This window comes from Podarcis filfolensis (assembly GCF_964270895.1).
Source record: "Podarcis filfolensis genome assembly, chromosome: 6".
Lineage (NCBI taxonomy): Eukaryota > Metazoa > Chordata > Lepidosauria > Squamata > Lacertidae > Podarcis > Podarcis filfolensis.
Window position 1 is genome coordinate 41,608,457 of NC_139609.1, and position 17,255 is coordinate 41,625,711.

Below are 17,255 nucleotides of genomic sequence, written 5' to 3' on the forward strand. Positions count from 1 at the left end.
GAAGAAGGATTTTCCCCAGGACTACAGCATAGAAGAAAAGGGTTAAATTCCACTTCTATGCCAACTGCAATGATTAAAGCTGATGTAAAACATTTTACAAAACCATACATTGCAAAGACATTTTTAATGCCATGTGTAGTTTGGCCTTGCATGTGAGAACATTTAGGGATATAACCTTCATCATAACTGCTAAAACCAACAGAAGACCTATTTTCTAATGTGGTGATAATATGTAACGTAAGGATGACCAAGAGGTTTTAAAATTTATTCCCATCAGAAGAAGTTTGTTGAGCAACCCCAACTGTGTGCCCCATGGAGTTGGTGTACATTGCCAGTGTTACTATTTTTTCATGCATAATCAATAACTGTCAGGTTTCTTTGAGGAGCAGATTGGAAACCTTGTGCTTTTTCCGAGAGTCTGGTGTGGCTACTGTAGAGCTGGATTACTGCTGTGCTGAAATAAATTATCCAATTTCTCAAATGCTTCTCTTCCCTTCTGGAAGAAGCTTCCATTTTTCTTCCTCAATCTCAGAGCACTTTTTGGAATTTTGCCAGATTTTGCTTTTTATTGTATTTTAATGTTTTGTTGGAAGCTGCCCAGAGTGGCTGTGGAAACCCAGCCAGATGGGCGGGGTATAAATAAATTATTATTATTATTATTATTATTATTATTATTATTATTATTATGGGGTTTAGTATCTTCTTTCAGCAGTAGGTGCCAGTCCATACATGGTCCCCTGCAGCTGACTTTGTTAACATGTTTTGACTTTCCTGAGCAAAAATATTCAGTAAGTGCCTGGGCAGGTATGAAAGTAAAGCCCAACCTACTCCACAAATCTCTGAAAAGGGTCCACACAGGAACAATTGTTTGTGACTTCCTTCCTTCCTTCCTATTTTTAAATTAGCAATTGTTTATACTGGTTAAGATTTCTAATTCTGTTTTTTCTTCCATGCTTTACATTATTTCTGTTGATTACAGTAGCCCTATGTGAGAACTCTCCCCCCTCTTTCCTCCCAATAACAAGAGAGGTTTGCTGCCAAATACAATGGCTTTTTCACCCCTGACAGAGTGTTGAAATGGTTCACTAAATATCAGGGCCCATGGCAGAGCAGCGAAATGATAATCTCACCAACTCAACTGTCAATCTGGGTTAAAATATGTTAATATCCAACCCCCTTTGTAGTTATCCACACATGTTTTGCTTGCTAGCTGTCAGAATTACAGCTGACCTCTTGCTCAAAAGATCTGGAACAGTTAGCAAATGCTGAGGGATGTTGCTTGCCAAGGGAAAGATCAAAATAGGTCCCTGGAAGATTAGACTGAAGGATTATTTGAAAGGAGAGGATTTGTGTATCTGTAGTATGCTTTTCCTGCAAGTGATATTTTCTAGGGAACAGAAATAGATATTCCATTTCTAGGCTATTTTTACATTTGTTTGGGCACTAAAGCAGAGATTAGCTATGAGATTTGAAGGAAGAATACAGGTTGAAGTAATTCTCAACCATGTTCTGTAATATGCCTCCAAAGTTTTAGCAGCTTATGAATTGCACAGTAATGTCAGCTTACCTCAAGAATAGTTGTTTCAAAAATCTTAACATGTGTGCCATGCATCATGGTGTTTTGTACTCCACAGGAATGTCATAAAATCCAGCCTGGGGATTTGTCAAAAAATATTGCCTTGAGCGAGACCTCAGGTTTTGTCTGTCTAGGAGTCATGTCTTTACTGTGATCTGCTGACACAACTGATAGCATCCTTCCCTTAGTCATTGTCTGTGTACATTCACATATATACACTAATTGTGTATTTTCTATATTGCTTTTAAATTAGGAGTATAATTTAGGTTCCTTAGATTGGGCAGATTCTATTTCTTCAAGACGAAGAGCAGGCACTGAGGCAAAAGCCAACTAGTAGGTGGATGTAACTTCCAGGCTTCGTGCCCAAAGAGCAGGTAGAATAATTGAATTGGACGGAACCTTGTAGGCTGTCCAGTCCAACTCACTTCCCCTTCCCCATCTTCGGAGAGAGTCTGTTCTACTGTGAAACAGCTCTTACTGGCAGAAAGTTCTTCCTAGTGCTACAATACCACTCACCCGTGAAACTGGTTCTGGCTCTTTAGACTCTGATGGCACAAGGATTTCGGTATGCTATTGCTTGCCCAATTTGCAAAAGTTGTGGATGTCACTGCAGTGTGACATGTGCCCCAAATCAATCTCCATTGCTGAGCAGCAGAATCATATAATGTATACAATCCTGGTTACTGTAACTGCAGAGTATATGCTCATTCTGTGTTATCTGCAGTATGCCTGATAAATTAAATACCTCCTTATAAATTAGGTCAGATGTCAAAAATAATGTGTAACTTTGTTTAAAGACCGTAAAACAAAATTATCTGTGGGAGGACTGTAAGCAAATTCTGAGGATATGTTTCTTTATGCCTCATGCTACCCTCCCAGGGTCATTGGGCTGGAATTTTGCATGTATGTGGTACATGACCTGAAGCTCAAGGGAGAGAAGTGGGAGACTCTTCTTGATTTCTGCCAAAATTCATCAGTGTGCCTAAAGAGATTATTACAGCGGTTTTTATTCCTGCAAACAACAAGTAGCCAATACATTCTCAAGCTCATGTAAACCAGCAAGTTTTGTATTCTCCACCCCACCCCCCAATCCCGTGTCCTAGAAACTTATTATGCTAATACTGAGGTTGGGGGTTGGGTGAGAGAAACGATGAAGGAAGATTTCTGGTGTGTGCTTTTTTTAAAAAAGGGGGGGTGAGAGGAGAGCCCTTCATCCTTTCCTGAATAACATGATGAATTGTGGAAGCTGTGATTGAAAATTCTAATCACAGCCTTGCAGTCCTTCAGATCGCAACCGTTGACAGTTGATTCACTCCTTTTCATGCCTGCTGCCTTGCACTGCTTATGGTGTCTCTTATGCATGAATCTATCATTAGCACACAAAGCATGATGGATTGGTTGGGAAACCTCTGTCCTCAGAACCTGGGAAATGCTTCTTTTTCAGAATCGCAGAGCCTGTGTGTGACACCGTCATGAATGAGAGAAGGAAGTAATACACTATTGGATGTGCCCGCTTGCTGCCAGTTTTGAGACGCAGCAAAAATGATGCATTGTGGGGAATGTAAGTATATGGCCTGTTCTTCCCTCATCAGCTACCAGTGCAGAATAAAACATTGATCACAATCAGTGCAAACTACCCCTAGCAAATGTATTAAGGAGGTGATGTCCTTTCAAAAATCCAAACCGTCGAAGAATTCCTCCTCAAACTGCATGTAGTACATTCAATCCTTTTGACTTTCAGAGGAGTCATAAGAACCGAAAGGACTGTGGGTTAATTGGTTTTGATCTCCGTGGAGATTTTCTTTGCACCCTTTGACTGTGAGATGAGAACCACCTTACTACATTCACAGGTTGCTTTTTTTATTTGCTTGGGGTTTTTTTATTTGTCTTGGTGACAAAAGCAAATGCATTTTGGCTGAGAAGGTAGATCAATAGGAACAATTTTCAAATGCTGAATCAAAACAAAAGTAAAACAGGCATGTTCAAAGACATCAGAGCTGTACTGTACTACAGTGCCTTGTAATAAATGAATTTGCACCGCTGAGTTGACAGTGGTTTGAAGTAACATCATCTAAAGTTTATATTATGGTTTTTGGAAGGCAGCCTTAAAATACAATAAGAAAAAAAGTATTAACAGAAGGTTTTTTTTAAAGAAGATGGGGCAACATGCTGTTATAGAAAACAAATTTTATTGAGGCTGTATTTTCTTTCTACAAAGTACTTTAAAGAGTGTTGAGTGAAATCCTAGAAACAGATATACCTGCTGCAACTTTGCTGTAACTTGCAATAATAAAAAGCTCTAAAAGGTAGTAAGAATTTTTCCTCTTTGATTTGCGTTATTGTGGGATTTTAATTGGTTATATAGAAAATACTAGCATTGTTCTGGAATGCAGGCAGTAGCAATCCAAAATAGAAATTTAGGTTGTTTACCCAGATGGAGTCACTAACATTAATATGTTCTTGTGTTTTTCTGTATGGACAACATAAATGTGGTGTCTTTAAGGATAAAATGAAGGGGTCCACAGATTCATCTGCTGGGTTGTCTACCCTAGGTTGACTAGCCTTACTCCAGATGCCCCATAGAGATAGCCATCACCATGAGTTTTCTTGTCATTGCAGAAGACATAGCAAGAGATATTCCACTTAATTTAGAGCTTTTGCCAAAGGCAGAAAGAGCACATGTCTCACCTGCTCCTGTCTTCTAAAAAGGTTCATTGTGAAGTGATAATAGAGCCATAAAAGCGGAGTAAAGCATCTAGCTGCAGGAACAACATTTGAGGCGGTGTCAAACTCAGCCCAATCCCCTTTCTTCTCTCTCTTGTTTGCTCCCAAAGATGTTTAGCAATTCTTCTGAAAAGATGATAAGAGACTGGACTGCATTTCAGAAAAGTCAGAGCTTCCTTTATTCAACTGGGCTTGTATATATGAGGCAGCTGGTTGTGAATGAGCTAGTGGCTAGAAATTGCATGTCTTTGCCTCAGCCCACAAGAGGTGGGTACATGTTGTAATCATGTTTTTAGTAGGTGCAGTATAGGAAGCAGGCCCATGGGGGCGGGGAGGAAAGAGAAGCACATACAGCCAAAGGTAAATTTTATCCTATTTTCTTTTTTAGTGCTTACTGTTCAGTATAGCCACAACACACTCATGTGCTGATTGTTTGCTTGAGTAAGAAGAGTGTGTGCAGTCAGCTCTGCTAGCTGGAACATACAAAACTGTGATTATAGCATTCTGTTCTTACAAATTATACATTTTATCTCATTTGGCATTATCTTAACCATGGAAGCCACACTAACACTTTTATCATGTAATATGCATGTGTAAACTCATCTGTAAAAATATCTTGGGAAACTAAGATGGGAAGCTGTGTATAGATCTTCCTTTTTTTGGTTGCAGCATTCATATGATCATGCCCTTGTACTTTCAAATATTTAATCTTTATTTTTTGGGTGTGTATGTATCATGTACTGGTTCCATAATTACAGTGCTCAATGGTCTCCTTATTTATAACAAAATCCCTACCTGGAAGGCTACCATGGGTTAATGAAAAGTGCATTGATCACATGCTGCTCTACATGCAAGTTTCAGCTCATTTATTTGAAGGAAGCGTTTTCCGTGTAGGAGCTTTCTCATATGTGAATGTGAATCAGCTGTATAGCAGATTAGAATTCCTGCTTCATCCATAAGCATGCATTAGAAGAGTAGAGGAAAATCCAGTCTAAGCATCCTGATTATGAGTACAACAGATGGTTAAAGGGTAACTAATACACATTAAGAGGTCTTGAGTAAAAGCCCAGAGTTTCCCCTCTTAACCAAAGCCCTTGCTTCTTCATTAGATTGTCTACTATTTTTATATGAGCTATGTAGCATCTTTGCAAGATTTGTGGTCTTCATTTTCCATTTATCTTTTTGTTTGCTCTCCTGACCCATTTTTAAACTACCATTTTATCACTTGCTTGACACATCATAGATGCCACTAAGCCATAAGCTGCCCTACTTTTACTGCCAGTTTCCTCAAAACCTTAGTTTACTGGTAAGAGCAACAATACTTAAACTTTATGGGGGAGGATTTGTAAACAAATATGTTTTACTGATGTGATGATTTCTAACAGACCCTTGCTAGATCATGGGCATGGAAATTTTCCCCTGTCTCTCTAATCTGAATAAATTGGAGTTGAATCCCAATGTGTATATAAATGGTAACTTCTTTATAAGAACTAAATGATATAAGTAATACTGTTTGGTCTCTGGGAAATGGTTTTCTGATTTTGTTCAGTATATGATGCTAAGAGTAGCAACCAGCAGCCATGAAGTGACTAAGGCCTCCTGAATCCTGCATTATGGGTTCCTCAGCCACTTCATGTACTATTGAAGAGCTTATTTGCTGCTCCCCCACACAACTCGGGAGACGTGCCAGTCTGTCAGTGGAGATTAAATACAGAAATAGAAGTATGCAAAACTGAAGATATTTCTGCAAATGATCTCTCCACCCCCCATCCAGCAAACAAGAGGTAATATCATTCTTCAGAAGCTCTTGAGGAATGTGTGGAGTAGAACTGAGGAGGTAGCTTAGAGACGGTCACAAGGGTCAGATTAGGGAGGCCTGGAGGATAACATTGGGCCCCTAGGCCTCAGGCTCCCCATCCCTGTTATAAGTCATATTGCTGTTAATTCTGCGAGGGAGCTGTCTTCTATAAACTCCCCCCCCCCCCCCGTTTGCCTGTGCTCCTTTAACTCTGTGGTGCTCTGCTCTTTTCATTTCGCGTTGCTTCTCCCAGGAATAAGGCCTCTTCCTGCCTCCTTTCCCAGTTCAATACTTGGCCTAGAATTAATTTGATGCAAGTGGACATTGGCACATTATAAATGGAAATGAGACTGCTGACACTTTACAGGCATTGAACAGTTCTTAGGTGGTCACAGCTTCTGAGTGACTGTTAGTCTAGAGGGATTGCAATTGGTGACCTAGAGTGAAAGGTCCTGGATCTCATTACAAATAGCCTGACCACTCATTTCCATCAAAGGCTGTGTTTTTGTTTTTTTCCACACTAGAACTTTAGGTCCAGTGCATCTGTGCGCTTTTTTTGTTTCAATAACAAAAGGTCTCATCTCATTAAAATGCAGCATGTTGTTTACAAACTGGTGTGGAAGCTCTCTGTGATCTGTGCAGTGTAAACAAAAGTATATACCTTTATTTGGTGTTTCCGGCATGCAATACATGATGAATCAGTAGGATATTCTAAATGACATGCAACAAACTCAGAATCACTGCGTCAGAGAATTGCATCAAAAATGGTCTGAGTATATATGTACTCAACTGAGGTCCTTCAGAGGGCCAAACCACATCCTATGCTACACGTGTGACATGCAGCTGTATCTATGCTGTTTCTTTAATTTCATGCATAGGGTCCTCAAGTGTTATTGGGATCACAGCAAGCAAAGCCACAATCAGGATGAAATTTGGTTATCTCCCCATGTATCAATGCTGGGAGGGGGGGAGTTCCTACTGGTGCCGGTGGGAACATTTTTCTAATTCTTGTAGCTATGCCTTGGGAAATATTGTCATTTTGATCATGGCTGAACGTGGGAGAGATAAATCTTCCCTCCCTATATGCTGTAATCTGGATACCAATCATTACCCCTGACACCAATAATTAAAGACATAGCTACACATTAAGCACAATGTAACATTTGGCCCTCAAATAGCCTAGCCTGGTCATTGTTTGTTGACCTGTTTCTATCTGTCCTGTTCATTTTATTAAAAAAAAAATATTGTTATATATTGTGTCCTGCATTTAGTTTTACTGTTGCAAGCTGCCCTTCTATGTGGACAGGGAATACAAATGTGAAGAGTAAATTTGTATTTTGTATTTTACTTCAGTGATATTTAAGTAATGCTATTATTGTGCTTGATCACAGTCATAGGTAGTTAAGGGTTATATAAATTATTTGCTTAAATAAATAAATAGCATATTTTTCAAACTTACATGTCTTTAAGTAAACATTTTTTCTTTAAAAAGAAACTTATGTGACAAAGTATAGGCCAATAGCCTTGAAGTTTATTATGAAGCATCGTTGTAAATAATACCAGTGCCTAATAACTTTGAACTTGTTAGGAACTTAGTGCATCCTATTGTGTCTTACATTATATATAAAGAATATATAAACAATTCTGGTTTGTGCTTGTGTTGCTGTTGAGCGTGGACAACTATGCAAAAGAATGTACCTCATATTTATTATTTGAGCCATATTCCACTCCTGGTTCATCTTTCCCCATGATTTTATGCAAATCTTTATGCTTTTTGTCAGTGGCTTTGAATCTTCTTATGTGTCAAGCTGATAATAGTAGTGATGATGATGATGATGAATGAAGCAGCAGAATGAAGTTTTGAGGCAGTATAATGCATTGTACCACTGATACTGCAGGTGTGGGGTATTCGTTTGAAAGCTTCCTCATGCAAGAAATGCCTGGCAAACACTGCATTCTCAGATAGAATACTTTATTTCACCACTTCAGAACTCTACTAATTTATTCCCAACTCTTTCTCCAACATGTGTAAACCAGGCTTAAATCTAAGACCGTACAGTATTTTGCCAAAGTTATTGATACTTTGCCTATGAGTTTCAATAGCCTGAGATATTACAATAAGTATCTGCTGAAGGCCAGTGAGCATAGAACGGTGGCTGGAACACTGTTGCTAAATAAATAACACCATCCAGCAATTAGATGGCTCTAAGATACTTGAACCAGCTCACTGGGCCTAATTATTACTGCATGCATAATATATCAGTAAACACTGATGAAGACTTCCACACAGAGCTAAGATTATACATTGGTCTGGGACTCAGATATTTGTGTCGCAGGAATTGGACTGTTTTAGAACTGGAGGGAATATTTGTGGCAAACATAAAATTCATATCCTCCAGCATCTGGTTTACCATGAAAATAAAACATTTACTATCTCAAGCCGTCTGACCCTTAGTAGCTCTACCCCCTAACTAGAGAGCAACAACATCAGCAGTGACATCTGTGCCTCTGTATTAGTGAAGCAGATGTTTTACTTCTCCTCTGTCAGCCCTGCACCCATCTAAAAGTCAATTTATCCACCATCATTTATACAAGTGCATATTCTCACCCACACTTCCACTACATCAGTCACCCTGGCACATTTCCTGTCAATCACATGCAGATTTCTTTCTCAATTCCAAATAGATAAGTATTTATTCCTACTCCTGAAGACTCTAGGGCTGATGTTGTCTCATCCTATGTAAGAACTTAACCTGGTCCCTGCTGGATTACATCAAGGGTCTATCTAGTTAGGCATACTTTTCCCACACTGGATGACCAGATATGTATGGGAAGTCCAAATGCAGGGCATAAATGCAATAGACTGTCCTACTGTTATTGTTCATCAGCAGCTGCATTTAAGAAGCATGTTGCTTGTGAGTTTGGAGGTAGTATGGAGCCCTTATGAACCATTGCTAGCCATATCTTCCATATCTTCCATCACCACATCTTGTAGTAGTGAATTCCATAGTTTAACTATGCACTGTCTGAAGAAGTCTTTCCCTTTGTCTGTCCTGAATCTCCAACCCATGAGCTTCATTGGATGACTTTGGGTTCTAGAATTAGAGAGAGAAACTTATTTCTGTCATCCTTGAACACATCATGCATAAATCTTACATATCTTTGTCCTGTCTCTCCATGCTTGCTTTTTTTTTTTCTAAACTAAAACTCCACTGTTTCTGTAACCTTTTCTTAGAGGGGCGTTGCTCCATCTCCCTCATCATGTTAGTTTTCCTTTACTAGCACCTTTCCCAGATCTATGTATCCCTTTTGATGAAGAAACATGGAAATCACTTTATAGCTGCCATATATAGACTTGACATTTTCTTCATTCTGCCTTGCCTGGGCATTCTGCTCCCATCACTTTCCGTCTGCCCCTACCTGGGCCTTTCATTTCTTTTTATTGACTCTTATTTACATAGGATCTGCCTCCCTGTGGAGATTACTGCATTTTCATGTTAAGTTTCATCCAGTCTATCATCCTACCTGTATTGGTATGAAATCCCCAGTTCGTGATCTTAATGCTCACTTCTCCTCTAGTTTTCCTGCCCAGTTAACTTTGCTCCTTCCTCTTGCTTCCAGTACCTGAGCACCTTGATTATCATTGTAACTGCCCCATGTGCAGGTTCTTGAGTTATGGAAGTTCTTTGTTGATAATGATGTCCATTCCTGTCCTTAGAAACCTAAAACTGAAAGAGAAATCTAGACCTACTTGAAAGTGACAAAATTAAAGGACTTATTTTCAAAACACACAGTGGTTTGCTTAATGAGGATAATATTAAGCTTCCCTTTTCTCCTAGAGCTTCAGTCCCAGTTGGAACTCAGCTTGTATTGTGAATCTTCAGTAGTAGTTAAAGCAAATGGCCTACAATAGCCTTTGGGCTATTCTGTTCCAGATTGTCGTCAGGGAGAAAAAATTAATCCAGTGCCAGTTTACATTTGCTGTCTGTGAATCAAACTGTGAAAGCTAATTTAAAAACTTTCACACTTGGCTTGAATGAGGACTGTCTGTGCTTTGATAATGTTAAATTGTACACGATTAGCTCCAAAGAGTGCTGGCTTAGGTAATACTCATCAGCCTCAAAGTGCCAAAGCTTAATGATTGCTCTGATAAACTAACACCAAGGTTGCAAGTGTGTGCAAGTGAGTTTAAGGGCACTACAGAGATGCAAGCACTCTATGCTATAAAAAACTGACCTTTAAATCTAAGTCAACTTATTTTACAAATAGTCTGTGTAAAATGTTGTTGTTGGTTCCTAGACTTTTTAAAAACTTTTTAAAAACATCAGGTATTCCCGTTCTTTAGTCATTTCTTTCGTTGAATATTTACACCCTGCTCTGCTTGAAAATAGGTCTGGAAAATCACTAGCAAATTTCTGCCTTGTTATTCATCAGCTGCTCATTCACAATGATTGAGATGGCCAAACGCATAACAGTATGTTCTTGGTTAGTTATATTTGTGTATGCATATATATTCACAAATATCCAAAGAAATGTACTGTAACTCTGCACTATTGTTCATCAGCTTATGGGGACACCACTGTAAACTATTTGGCAGCGCAGTAATCCTGATCTGTGGAAGCAAATTTGTGAATTATGCCAGTGTGGTCAGGGTGGCTTTTTTTCTGTCTCAGCTGTGATATAGCTGTCTCTATCTCTCCAAATGAAGCTTTCCCTTGAGAACCTTATTCTTAATCTGAAAGTGGTTCAAACTGTATCAATCTCCACAGCTCCGAGGGCCTCAAAAGGCACACAAACCCATATGAACTTGAAGGTGTCATAATTGTCCTGTGCATTCTCCCTAACTTCAACAAGTGGGCATATATCCTTCCTAGGGATGGAGGAGAAAACCAGTTCAGTTCACATTTAAGTGTGAAACTACCTGATCTGTACTTTCCAGAACCATATAGGAACTGAAACATAGTCATCCTTCAAAATGCACACTTCTCCAAATTTTTGCAATAGTTAGCAATGTGTACAAAAATGCATTTGCTGGCGTGAACTATATATTAATGAAAATAACATAGAATAATGTTGTGAAATATATTATGTGAAATTGCTTTGCAAAAATGTCAATAAGCAAAATTGCACAGAAAATGTGTATTTTAGGAGAAAGTAACACTGAAATGCTGATGAATTTTTATGAGGACTCTTAATTTTTTTTTTTAATTGCACGTGGAAATGCAGAGAAATGAATTTAAGACTAGCTGGATGAGAAACTGAAAAAACCCAAGAATGGCAGATTCACCCAACTCTACCTTTCACAGTTGTGCTGTGTCAGAAGATTTGTTTCAGTACCATTTGGGGGGTTTGCCTCTGTTATTGCTCTCCTGTGTCAAAATTAACAAATTACAACTGTTGAACTGGATTTTGGATTTTGTCCAGTCTTAGTATAGTCCAGCCTATTGCAATATATGACAGAATAGATTAAGATAAGCATTTACCAAGTGGTAGCTTCTGGGGCTATTTTGTGGCTTTTGTCTTTGACATAATAATTGTAAGCAAATTGTCTGCATCATCCTGCCAGAAGGCGCCAATAGGTAGAAAAATAGTAAATCTGTGTCTGCTAATTTAAGCTCAAACACATGCATTCTGAGAAGTATTAGGTAGCTACTTCATTTGCAAAGAAGAGGCTATAGGTAATTTGTCTCCGATCACATGATTTCTGCAATGCCTTTTCTTATCCCACCCCCTAAGATGGACTACTTTAAGTGTCAGGAGGTTTAAAAAGAAAAGCATTTCAAAAATAAATAAGAATTTATGACAGGGTTTTCAAACTTTGACATCTAAAGCTTCACCAAATTGGGGTGTGGTGGGGGGAAGCAACACCAGCTGTGACACAGACCAAACAAGAATGAATTGGCTATCAAAGATCATTCCAATTGCATCAAGTAGTCACTCAGTCAGCACAAGTGACACATGACTTCCTTCTGTTGCAATGGCTACAGATTTGGGGGGAATGGTGGTGGCAAGATTTGGAGCGTAAACAAGCAGAAGACTACAGCTTTCCTAGAAATATGGGGCTGACATGTATCCTGAAAGCTCTGAATATGTTGCATATCAGAATCATGCATAATCAGTGAGCCATCTTGTAAAACACCTGAATCCGTTTTTTTATTTAATCCTAGTTCTTTCCCCTTCTTCCTCCTCCAGGATTTTTACAATATTAATAGTGAGTTCAGATGAATTATAATAATGCTTTCCAGTGCTTTATTGGGTGCAAACAAGGTTCCCCTTCATCATCCTGTTCTCTCCAGCATCACAAACTGCAAGTTCAGTCCCTGCAGACTGCACAGCCAGAAGCACACTGGTGCTTGCTGCTTACTTATCCCTTAACTAAGCAGAACATTAAGTCCCAATGTCTTTTTTTTTAACCTTGCATCCAGAGGATGTGTTCTCTCTCCCCCACCCACTCCCAGTAATAATAAAATGCATTGCAAAAGAAAATACCTGAACTCTTAGCATGTTGTTCATTTATAGGGTTTTTGGGGGCCTTATCTTATTTCTTGCATTGGGATTGCCACCATCATAAGCTCACTTAAAGTCTAGACCTTCCTACTTGGTAAATGCTAGGGAAGTAGGGAGCTTCTCATAACCTGTGCAATATTAGAGGATGATGGACTAGGCACAGGAACATCTATATCTCAGACAAAGACTGATTGGACGCCATACTTTCTCCAAGTTGGCAGGAAATAGGGATTTCTAGATAAGGAGGAGTCTGAATCGGCCAAGCCCAGTCCCAGCCCTTTCGACCATGCTTCATCCAAGTGCTGTTCTTATTGGTGCTACTCTCTTGACCAGGGGTTAGCAAACTTTTTCAGCAGGAGGCTGGTCCAATGTCCTTCAGAGCTTGTGGGGGGCCAGACTATATTTTGAAAAAATAAATAAATGAACAAATTCCTATGCCCCACAAATAACCCAGAGATGCATTTTAAATAAAAGGACACGTTCTACTCATGTAAAAACACACAGATTCCTGGACCGTCTGCGGGCCAGATTTAGAAGGTGATTGGACCGGATCCAGCCCACGGGCCTTAGTTTGCCTACCCATGCTCTTGACTTTGAGCAGGATCCTGCTTTGCTGCATCAATAAATAAGATGGATATTTAATTCCTGTGCTACGTAGGCTCAGGAGTATGATCTTGGCTACACTCTTGTGTTGTTGCATTTTGACAATTTCACTTTTACCTCATCAGCATTGCTCCATGGTCAGTTTCTTGTGATATGACTTAAGGCTGCACAGTTGAAAACATCTGAAGTGTCCCTAAGTTGAACACTGTGTACCCACCATCCTGACCTGGCTTTCTATACTCACATACCTGACCTTGCCTTGATGTAGAGTATATTTTAGCTCCTGAGACTGCCAAGAAGCTTTATCAATAGTGTTCTAAAGCCTCAGTCAATGAAGGAGAACAATCACAAGTGTGCTAGCTCTGTCCCCTGACACCCCACCCCTCCCAGACTCTGCAAATTGGAGGGGTCACTTCTGCAGCAGGGAATCATTTCTACTTGTGAAGTGTCCCTGCTTGATTTAGAACCCTGATATTCCAAGAGGAGGCTGTATGTGTTGGACAGGCTCCCTGCTTCAGAATTTATTCCTCCATCTTGTGGAGGGCAGCAGTGCTCAAGGAAGATTTATGCCCAAGTCCGTACTCTCTGCCATCATGTGAGGAATTTAAAATACATGGCTCCAGTCAACATCCCAAAATTCCACCAGGCCCAGCGCCCAACGATTCTAGATGGTTTAGAAGAAATGTGTTGTTTCAGAAACCTTTTTTTTTTAAAAAAAAAAAAAGTCTGAGGTCCCCAGTTTCCAAAGCATTGTTCTAATTAGAAGTACGGTTTGATGACAGTTACACTTAGATCTCAATAAACTATACCAAGGGTAGTAATGAGGACATGCTATATTTCTCCTTTACTCAAAATAAATTATTCAAGGTGTGAGACAAATCCTCATTTTGTTGTATTACTAGGCTTCAATTATTATTATTATTATTATTATTATTATTATTATTATCGTTATTATTATTTTGAAGTTCAGTGGCATTTTATTCATTACTGTGAATTAGGTGCTGGATACTTAAATTAGCAACTGATTTTTTTTTTATGCCAAGGACATTATACTTCTGAGCCAAAATTTATTTATTTAATTATTGAGCCACTGTAATGATCTGGCCGCATTACAAAAAACTAAAAGCAGGAGACAGCTCTTGCTTATAGGCACTTTTTTGCCTGGTTTCTATAATTTATTTTTGCTTCTGCCTGTCACTAAGAAGGGACAGGGTATCTATGAAAGGCCCTGGTCTGCCTCCCTGTTCACTGGTAATCACATTCAAGCTAGAAACTGTCCATTTTATAAAGCTCTAAAACACACACTAATGAATCAAATGTATCTTGTATGATGAGCACGATCTCTTTTCGGCTGCTATATGGCCATCTGTTATTTAGGGTTTCATTTATTGATTAGACTTTATTGTGCTATGCGCCTTTCTTTATCAAGAACATTTGGCAGTCTTCAAGTAACTATATCATCTACATTTTTTATAGAAGTGATTCAAAAGATGAAATCCAATAGAGATGTGTTTCACAAGGTGAAATATTGCAGATCGTCTTGGAATTAATGAATGTGATTCATATTAGTTTTCTTATATCTAAGTATGATGAAGAGCAGAACAGCTGATGATTTTCTGCAAAAGCATTAGGGGGAGATAATCAAACCAGGGATAATTAGTTACTATTTTAGTATGGAAAAAGCAAGAGGCATATCTGAGTAGCAGAATGAAATTGGATTATCCAAATGCATCTCTGTATGGCACCCATTCCATTCAGCTAGAAATATAAACTCCGTACTGCTTCTGTAATTCTTAGTTCCTATTTTCTTTTTATATTGTTTGTTAATTGGTTGGCCTTCACCTTCAATAAAATCTTTTTCAAAAGTCATAGTTACAAAGCAAAAACCTCTAGGCATTCCTAGGCATATGTGCTTGCATATGTTAGTAAGACACAGTTAGTTGGTTGGACAGTGTTCTCGAAGCTACAAACATGAGTCTGAGCAAACTGTGGGAGGCAGTGGAAGACAGGAGTGCCTGGCGTGCTCTGGTCCATGGGGTCACGAAGAGTCGGACATGACTAAACGACTAAACAACAACATGTTAGTAAACCATAGTTAGAGGACTGCTGTGAATGCACCAGTGTTGACCACCTGACTTCACCCCACTCATACTGAGAGGAAACAATCCATGGTCTGTGTCTTAAGCTTTATGTCTGAAGCAGGGATTGTGATTTGTTTCACTCCCTGAAAAGTATAAACTGTAACCAATGTTTGCTGGTGAGAAGACTGCCCAGAAAACAGCATTCACAATAAACCATTAAGTATGGTTTACCATGACATACAAATTAAGCCATTTTTCTTTATATTAAAGGTAAAGGTAAAGGTACCCCTGCCCGTACGGGCCAGTCGTGTCCGACTCTAGGGTTGTGCGCCCATCTCAGTTAAGAGGCCGGGGGCCAGCGCTGTCCACAGACACTTCTTTATATTACCTCAAACTTAATGTATATTCTTTGAAAAAGATTTTTTTTCTTTTGTATATCGTTTAAAATGGGAACAAATTAAGCTGTTAGTTCTGCCTTAGTCATGCAGCCAAGAGCTACCCGAGTGTTTGAGTCAATAAACTCAAGGTTTTTGGTTGGGTCTTTCTTTCTTTCTTTCTTTCTTTCTTTCTTTCTTTCTTTCTTTCTTTCTTCACTCACTCTTACAAACTGGCAACGTAGTGTCCGTTCATTAAAAGAGATGTCCCACATTCAAGAGTTGAGAAAGTCAGACTTTGCCTTTGAACCGAGACAGACTTCAAAGGTGAACCAGGATGTGATGTTTGCATTAGACGTGTGCGCAGTTTATCTAAACTATGCATATCCTGCTATTCTGCCTCGCATTAGCATTTTTCTCTCTACCATCATTTAACTTTCAATCTAACCATATAGCATTCCCATTAATCTAGCTTGGTATTCTGCAATTTTCTCTGCTCAGGTTCAGGACTTGGGTAAAAGAGCTTGCATCAGTGAGTGCTACTACTATGATTTTTGGAGCAGTGGAATATATTATGTATGTTTCAAGGAGATGATCCGGAAGCCATAATGGTTCAGTCCAGGGGTTGAATGTGGCTCATTGGCTATATGGGAAATAGCCAAATAGATTAATGAATAACATCAGACCAATATGTTTTGCATTTGGTTACTGTTATTGAGAGTGCTGTTGCTGCTGCTGCTGCCTGTATCCCCCCCCCCCCGCCATGTTTCCTTAGATGTCCTCCAGAGGCCTTTAAGGTCAACACTTTCTGAAGCAGATAAAACATTATAATTCCTTGAAAGTAAATCAAAAGGATTATGACATCTAGGAAGAAGCTGTTGCCAGACAGCTCATGAACAATATCACTGTGACTGACCCAAAGGCAATACTTAAACTGCCAGTAAAATTGCCCATGGAGTCTGCCAAGAGACCAGATGCTGCTGCTGCTACTGGAAAAAAAAAAATACCTACTGTAGCTTGGCATTTGTCCTGTAATTGCTTTCCAGGAGAAAATAAACTATAGCATGACAGGAGAAGGTGAATGGCTCCTCACTGTAAACTACCTGGGTGACCTGAAAATGTGTATGCCTTTTTGTGGCATGTTATCCATCTGCTCCATCCTTCATTCTACCCGAGCTGTCTAGTTTTTGATCTCTACTGCAATGGTGATCTCTGTTGATGATTTACCACTGCACACCTATTCTTTTTGTCTGTGTTGGGACAGGGGGCTTCCATGGAAGAAAGGGGAGTTGTTATTGTTGTTAGGATGCATGGGTTGTGTGGCCAGAGCCTACAATAAACTTATTGCATGCACACACAGAGAAGGAAAAGGACCAATAATGATTGTAATATATGTTCCAGCATGCCGAGGTTTAGATTCTAAACTTTAGAACTATATATTCCATATTAATCAGTTTTGATTTGTTTGTTTTTTTACCATTTTAAAAGATAAGGTCTTTTTTGTGGGGGGTTTTGCACTAGGCCTACATTTTGGCTGTCATGTTAGTAAATGAATTTGCAGCTTGAATGTTTCATGTGCTCAAAAATTATTT

At 39.2% G+C, this 17,255-nt stretch overlaps 1 protein-coding gene across 5 annotated transcripts in view; it reads left to right on the forward strand.

The window, feature by feature from the left end:
* DAB1 (DAB adaptor protein 1) overlaps positions 1 to 17,255 on the forward strand; it is a 639,464-nt gene that overhangs the window by 471,220 nt on the left and 150,989 nt on the right. For 4 of the 5 annotated variants that reach the window (XM_083619364.1, XM_083619365.1, XM_083619366.1 and 1 more), the window contains one exon: positions 3,021 to 3,137. The exons of the other annotated variant lie outside the window; for it this stretch is intronic. The gene's annotated coding sequence lies outside the window, so the exon portion shown is untranslated. The remainder of the gene's footprint in view (positions 1 to 3,020; positions 3,138 to 17,255) is intronic. 5 annotated transcript variants of the gene reach the window in all.